Source organism: Nicotiana tomentosiformis, chromosome 11 (genome assembly GCF_000390325.3).
Source record: "Nicotiana tomentosiformis chromosome 11, ASM39032v3, whole genome shotgun sequence".
Lineage (NCBI taxonomy): Eukaryota > Viridiplantae > Streptophyta > Magnoliopsida > Solanales > Solanaceae > Nicotiana > Nicotiana tomentosiformis.
In genome coordinates this window covers 94,465,283-94,473,335 of record NC_090822.1, presented here as the reverse complement: position 1 = coordinate 94,473,335, position 8,053 = coordinate 94,465,283, and the positions used below count along the sequence as shown (strand labels likewise).

The 8,053-nt window shown below is 35.2% G+C and overlaps 1 long non-coding RNA gene across 1 annotated transcript; it reads right to left on the bottom strand.

The window, feature by feature from the left end:
* Positions 1–652: 652 nt before the first annotated feature.
* Positions 653–7,240, bottom strand: LOC104117048 (uncharacterized). The gene is made up of 3 exons (XR_690996.2): positions 7,161–7,240; positions 6,969–7,034; positions 653–1,291 (listed from the first exon to the last, which is right to left on the bottom strand). It is a non-coding gene; the product is annotated as an uncharacterized lncRNA (long non-coding RNA).
* Between the last annotated feature and the right edge of the window lie 813 nt (positions 7,241–8,053).

The following is an 8,053-nucleotide window of genomic DNA, read 5'->3' as shown; positions in this document are numbered from 1 at the left end:
TATATATATATATATATATATATATATATTTTTTTTATTTTTTCGGTTTCTCACCCGGTGTCCGGTACCCGCATTGGAGCTCGACTATATTCGGATGTGCACCGCGTAGGGCCCCATTCGGGGGGAAGTGCTCCCTACCAAGAATTGTTTCATACCTAGGACTCAAACGCGAGACCTCTGGTTAAGGGAAGTAGCCCCATCTACTGCACCGCATACTTAAATAAGATAAAATGATCCAATATAATCTAAGACTACATGGAGACAAACACTACTAGAAAAAAGTCAATCTCCGACCGTTTATATCGTGTTTTTCCGACGAATTTCCGACCGAAAATGGTCGATCGGAAAAAACGTGGTCGCAAAATATTTGCGATCGAATCAGTCAAAAATTTCCGACGGATTCGGTCGCAAACTGAAAAACAAAGGACCCATTTGAATTTAAGTCATTGCGACCGAATTGGTCGGTAAATTTGCGACCAATTCTGTCGTTAATCGAAATTAAAAAAAAATAAAAATTAAATGTTCCGACCGATTCCGTCAAAAAATTAAATAATAAGATTAATTTTTAATTAAATATTCCGACCGAAACAATCGTATATATTGAGTATTAATTAATTAAGAAATTTCAGAAATTCTCAATTTGCAACCGAATCAATCGCCAATCCTTTTGGCAGAATTTTGTTGTATTTTTAATTACACCACCTGCCAAATAAAACAACCAACCAAACACCTAATATAACAATCTAAATTTAATATTTACTACAAAACGAACAATACTATTTATAACAATCCAACCAACTCATCAAACAACATAAATTAAACATGTCTCTAACTTTAACTGTAAAATATTCAAATAGCTAATCCTAGTCGGACTCAGCCTCCTCCTCAGACTCAGACTCAGACTCCATTGAGACAAGACGGATGGTGGCTCCTCATAATTAGTTTTGTTCTTCATAAATGCATTAGTATTTCTCCTGAACTCATGATCCATAGGCAAGAAGTAGTGATGGCAGTCAAACCATGTGTTCCTACCTCCATGTTTCAAAGTGAATGCCTTTGTATCTTCCATACAAGTCAGGCAAGTTAACTTTCTGGCAGTCGACCACCTAGACATCATTCCATAAGCAGGGAAATCATTTATAGTTCACATTAAAGCAGCCCGCAATCTGAAGTTTTGATTAGTTGATACATCATATGTTTCCATGCCTTGATGCCACAATAACTTCAACTCATCAGTCAATGACATCATGTTGCATGTAAACATCAATCAACATTTTTGGATTGCATGGACCTGGAACAATACAAGTTAGAAACAAATATGGACTTGTCATATATAACTCAGGTGGAAGATTATACGGCGTAACAAATACCGGCCAACATGAATATGGTGCAGCACAGACTGCAAATGGAGTGAATCCATCAGTGCGTAATTCCAACCTAATATTTCTTGGTTCACTAGCAAAGTCCGGGAATACCTTATCGAAATGCTTCCATGCTTCTCCATCTGATGGATGACATAGAACACCATTGTAACAACTCGACTTGTCATTTTAAGAATTAATGCCCCGTTCAGTGGATTAAGGTCTCGGGAAGTTTTGTAATATGTATTATGACCCGCGGGTGTGGTCGAGTATGATTTACTGGAATTTAATTAAAAGAGCAATTCTTATTTAGAAGCTTAAATGGAAAGAGTTGGCCGGAGAGTTGACTTTTGAGCAAACGACTCCGGAATTGAATTTTGAGGATGGAAATAGCTTCATATGATGATTTCGGACTTAGGCGTATGTTCGGATTTAGATTTGGAAGTCCGTAGGACAATTCGACACATTTTGGAGAAAGTTGAAAAATATAAGATTTTGGAAAAGCCCGACCGAAGGGTGAGTTTTTGATAATGAGGTCGGATTTCGATTCCGGAAATGGGAATAGCTCCATTAAGTTAATTATGACTTGTGTGCAAAATTTGAAGTCATTCCGGATTGATTTGATACATTTCGGCGCAAAATATAGAAGTTGGAAGATTTGAAAACTTATAATTCGATTCGATGCGCGATTCATAATTTCAGCGTTGTTTGACGTAGTTTGAAGCCTCGACTAAGTTCTCATTGTATTTTGGGACATGTTGATATATTTGGTTGAGGTTCCGAGGGCCTCTGGTGGATTTTGGAAGGTTAACGGAGCAATTCGGACTTGGAAGAAGCTGCTGGAAAATGGCAGCAGCTATTGGAATCGCACCTGCGGAATTTTGGGTGCAGGTGGGACCACACAGAAGCGAGGGAGCCATCGCAAAAGTGAAGATGGAAGGGCATGGCAGTGGTCGCATGTGCGAAGAAAATCCCGCACCTGCGGAACCGCAGAAGCGGGAAAGGAAGGCGCAAAAATGGTTGTTTGCGCATATGCGCATGTTGCATCGCACCTGCAAATGCACAGAAGCAGAAAGGATTCCACAAGTGCGATGTGTTTGTGGGCAGTGGCCTTCGCAGAAGAGAGATTTCGCTCTCAAAAGCAAGCACGCAGGTGCAAAAATTAGTCCGCAGGTGCAAAACTGGGCAGAAACATAAGGATGGAACTTGGCCATTTTTGGCATTTCGTTTTGGAATTTTTTGAGCTCGGATTTGGGCGATTCTGGAGAGATTCTTTACAAGCTTGGTTAGGGTAAGTGTTCTATATCCTAAAGTGATTATATTTCATGAATCTATGATTATATTCATCGTTTAATTCGGATTTAAATAGAGAAAAATCAAGATTTTTGTAAAATCTTCCAAAAACGAAAATTTAAGATTTGGAGGACGAGTTGTTATTGGAATTTGATAAAATTTATATGGTTGAACTCGTATCGGAATGGGTGTTCGGATTTCATAAAAATTATGTCGAGTTCCGAGGGGCGGGCCCCGCGTTGACTTTTGTTGACTTTTTGGAATAAAATTTTAAGTCGACGTATTATTATCCGGAATTGTTTTCGATGAATTTTAATGAAGTTGTACAATTAATTTGGATAGATTTGAGATTTTTGGAGGTCAATTCAAGCAAGAAGGCTATTTTGGAATATCGGCCTAATTTCAAAAAGGTAAGTGTCTTGCTTAACCTCAAGTGGGAGAATTTTCCCTTAGGCATTGAGTCTTATGTGCAAATTGCGTACTTGAAAACCATGTACGCGAGGTGACGAGTACGTACTTGGTTTATATGTGCAAATTTCATTGATTAAAAATCTTTAGACGCCCTTATGTATTAAATTAAAATTATTGGCACTTATTAAATCCTCTATTTGTCATGCCTAGATCCTTGTTTGTTCAAATTATTTTTACATGATGATTTGGTGTGATTGTCACCTTGATTTTTATGTGAAATATTATTTTGTTGAGTTGTTCACTTCCGGATATTTTGTTAAAATTTTTGTGCACATTATGGTCGAGCCATGGGCTCCTTATTGTGAAAAATAAGGTATTGTTGATTTTTGTGGCAAGTTGTGATATTTGAGCAATTGATGTGCAATCTGTGATAAATTATAATAATTGAGCATTTGATGTGCAATCTATGCTATGTTTTAATATTTGAGCACTTGAGGTGCAGTTTATGAGATGTGATATTGGCACATTATATTGTGGGAGTTATGTTCGGGTGTTTGCACGAGGTTTCTGCTGTGCTATTATTACTATTAATTTATGCATATGCGACGTGACAAGGTGGGCTATTTATATATATATATATATATATATATATATATATATATATATAGGTTTGCGCATGTGGCGAGATAAGGTGGGAACATTATTGTGCGCGTGTGGCGAGACAAGCCGGACATTCACTATACTATTGCACATGTGGCGAGACAAGGTGGGATATGTCGGGGATTGAATTGTGATGACTTGTGATGGCCTGGGGGCATTGTTGTTGTTGCATATTTACCTTTGGGACTACGAGACGGTATCTCGGGAGTGCCTTTGTTGACATTCTCTATGGTTGCATTTGTCCTCAGTTATTTTTGTATTTCCGTGATAGGTAAATTATTGTGTTCTTCTGTGATATAATATTTGATTTTATTATGTGTTTGTATCCCTTGTTGTAATGTGTTGACTTTGGCTCTTGTATGAGACTCTGAGGATTTGTGGTTCTAGTCTTTACTAGTTTTCAAAGTTAAATTATTTTGAATAAAATAAATTGCTGTGTGCTTTAGTTCTTATAAGTTTTACATCCCAATCAGCAACTATCAGGTGCTTCATTTTAATTAAAATGTTATTTTCTTCACCGAAGTGATTTCTAAAATAAATTCATTTCTTTGTTGATTTTCTTACTTGATTTAAAAATTTTAAACTTACTTTATCGGAAATAAATTGATCATGTGGATCTTATATACATTGAGGATATTGGCATGTGAATTATCCGTGCAATTTGTGATATGAAATGAGGGCACGAGGTGCCGAAAAAATATGATAATTTAATTATGGGCACGAAGTGCCATGGAGATATGAAAATGGGTTGAGACCCGTATTTTTTATGATTATGAAATGAGGTGTCACATGGTGACTTTTTAATTGAAGAATTATATTCAAAATATTTATTTGGAAGGATTTTTATCTAGAAAGTATTATATGAAAGAATTATATTTGAAAGAAATTTATTTGAGGAAAATTATATTTGAAGGAGAGTTAGTGACTTGTCTCCGCTCGCCCTCGATCAAACTATCAATTGAATAAGAGAAGAAAGAGAATTATATGTGAAGGACATTTATTTGAAAATTTTGATTTAATTGAGTGTACTTGTATTTATTATTTATTGAGCAAAATTAAATGTTGTTTTGATATCTTGTTGTGCATATCACTGGTTGTTTTATGATATCCCTATTGTTATTTGTTTCCTATTATTTTGTATATTATATTGCACATGTTATTAGACTAGTGAGTGTCTTGACTGTACCTCGTCTCTACTCCATTGAGGTTAGTCTTGATACTTACTGGGTACCGACCATGGCGTACTCATACTACACTTCTGCATATTTTTGTGCAGAGCCAGATAGTGAAGATAACGGACTTGAGCAGAGTTAAAGCGGGATCGTAAGGATTCAAGGTAGAGCTGCTTGGTCGTCGCAGTCCCTTGGAATCTTTTTATTTCATTGTATTGTTAACTTGTAATCAAACAGTATTGTATATTCGGTCCTCGTGATCATTCTATGTATTCAGTTAGAGTTCGTGACTCACTACTACCAGCCTTGGGAGGTTGTATATTCATATTTGTTCCGCTGTTAGTTTTGGTTACTTATTAAAAAAATGGCTTAAAAAATGTAATGAAAATCGATTTACCTAGTCTTAGAGACTAGGTGCCATCACGACTCCTGCGGTGGGATTTTGGGTCGTGACAACCATCTGGCCTTCTATGCTCATAATGTCATCTCATATGATGAGCGGAGCTCATTGATGCATACAACCTCTTTAACCTTGGTATAAGGGGTAAGTAGTGCATCACCTTCACCGAGATCTTCTTCTTTTTATCATTTGTGGCATCCTTGTAACGAGGCTTGTTACAAAATTTACAGTTCTCTAGAGATGCATCTTCCTTATAGAATAACATGCAACCATTCTCACGTCAATAAATCCTCTCTTATGAAAGACCCAACTTGGAAACCAATTTGTTTACCGTTTAGAAATCTTTGGGTAGGTCAATGTTACTCGGAGTAAGTTAATTCATAAGCCCAATGATAGAATTCATGCCCGATTGAGAAATAGAACCATCCTACTTAATCTGAAGTAATCGAACAGCAACAGACAACTTGGAATGCACTGAGCCTCCATACAACCGACAACTAGCTTCCTCTAACTCTTTGAAGAACTTCTTAGCCTCGTCATTTGGTTCAGATTGAGCCCCCGGGAACATCTCAAAGGCATCCCTCATCATGTCATTGAATCTAGAATTTTTACCATTATTCTCCACTACAAAACTACCCTCCTCACCACTAAAAGAATTATGAAAATTAACATCATTTACGCTATCAAGATTCTCCCCATGAGCAGTTCACACATAATAATTTTCATAAATCTCTTTTTAAAAAGATGACATAACATCTTCTCCCAATAACTTAACACACTTGCATTTCACACAAGGGCACCTAATCGTTTATTCAATACGAAAATCATCAAGTGTCCTTGGCTTAGCAATAAATCCAACAACCCCTTCTTTAAATTCATCTCTTAACCCCACACGATTAGGATGATTCCTATTATACATCCATCTACGATGCACAAATGCCATCTAGACAAACAAAAAAAACTAGAAGTTGATATATTTATTTTATTTATACTAGTTACTAAGTTATATTCTCCCAAAGGTTATCTAAATAGTTTAATAATATATTTTACTATAATACTTGGATAGTTTCAATATTAATAGGTACATTAAACTATTGTAAGACAAAAAGTCCTAAAACATATAAATTAATCTAATTTATTTCAAAGTAGCATATGATAGCGCTCTAATACTTAATTGACTGCATTTTCTTCATTTTGTTCCAATAATAAATAATATAACTAACATATAGATAGGGCATAGAGAATTTCCAATCGAAAAGCTGAAACAGAGAAGTATTAGCACTTAAGTTGTTCTTAACTAACCTAACTTGAATGTATAAAAATTCTAACTCTTTAAAATATTATTCAACTCTAATAAAGAAGTATTAGCACTTAAGTTATTTTTATATAACAAGAATTTCATACTTGTAGAAAATACCCAAATTATTCTAATTTTTTTTTTTCTGATTTACTATTGGATACATACAAGTATACTAGCTATTTTCACAAGAACATCTAACTAAAAAGAAAAAAAATAGCTAATTAATCTAAACGAATAAATTTTTAACAAGTCACTATATACATACTATATTACAAAAATTATTGCTAATTTATCCATACTATATTACAAATTATATAGCTAATTTATACATACTATATTGCTAAATTAATGCAAAAGAAAAAAAAAATTACCTGGAAAAGAACTATCGGATCTGCTGTCGGACCACCACCACCGGAGGAGAGAAGAGTCGCCGGATCCTGCACCAAAAACGAGTTAAACAACTTAGGAAAATATATTAGGGGGGAGGGGGGTCGGCTGGATGGGGGAAAGGGAGCGGGTGATGGAGGGGGAGAGTGGGAGATAGGAAAATTGTGGTAAGGTACCTAATATGGTTAGATTAGCGAAGAAAATCAAGAAATAGAGCAGGTGGGGCAGAAGAGGAGAGGGGAGGAGAGGAAAAAAAATACTAGAGAAGAAAGAAGAAAAAACGGGTGATGGGCTGTATTAAAAATAGATTTGCGACCGAATCGGTCGCAATTTGAAATTTGAAATTTTCAAATAGCGATTGATTCGGTCGCAAATCCGTTGACCAGACAGACCTCGTTTTTATTGCAAATTTCGACCAAATCAGTTGAAATATTTTTTTTATTTTTTACGACTGATTCAGTCGGAAACCTCAAAAAATATTTTTGCGGTATTTTTCGCGTAATTGAGCGACTGAAAGAGTCGCAATTTGGAGCCAAAATTTTTTTTAAAAAAAATTTAGCATGTATTTTAATGAAGTTTCCGACCGAATCAATCAGAAATTGTGGCTGCATTAAATTGGCCAAAAATATTCAGTCAGTAAATAGCTATTTTTACTAGTGAAATCATTTTTTAGTTAAAAAATAAAACATGTTTTAGTCGGCATTTCATGTCCATAAGACCATATCAAAAATATTTACTGACATTTACGTATTGTTTAGATGGTTGTTACCCGTCGTATTGTATTGTATTATTACCCTAGGTACAATATTTGTTTTGATTGTTAATATAAAATTGATTGTATCGTATTGTTAAATCCATTTTTCGGAACAATGAAAAGCCCCATTTTATGAAACAACCAAATCGATGTGGTGGGATTGTTCCGTATTTTTCTTTTCAATTACGCCCCCACTTATTATTATTCTATATTTTAATTTTACCCTTTACCTTATTATTTATATTATACTTCACCCAACTACATACTTTGTCTCCATCCTTCTGCCATGTATTATTTTGGTTAATTTTCCATATC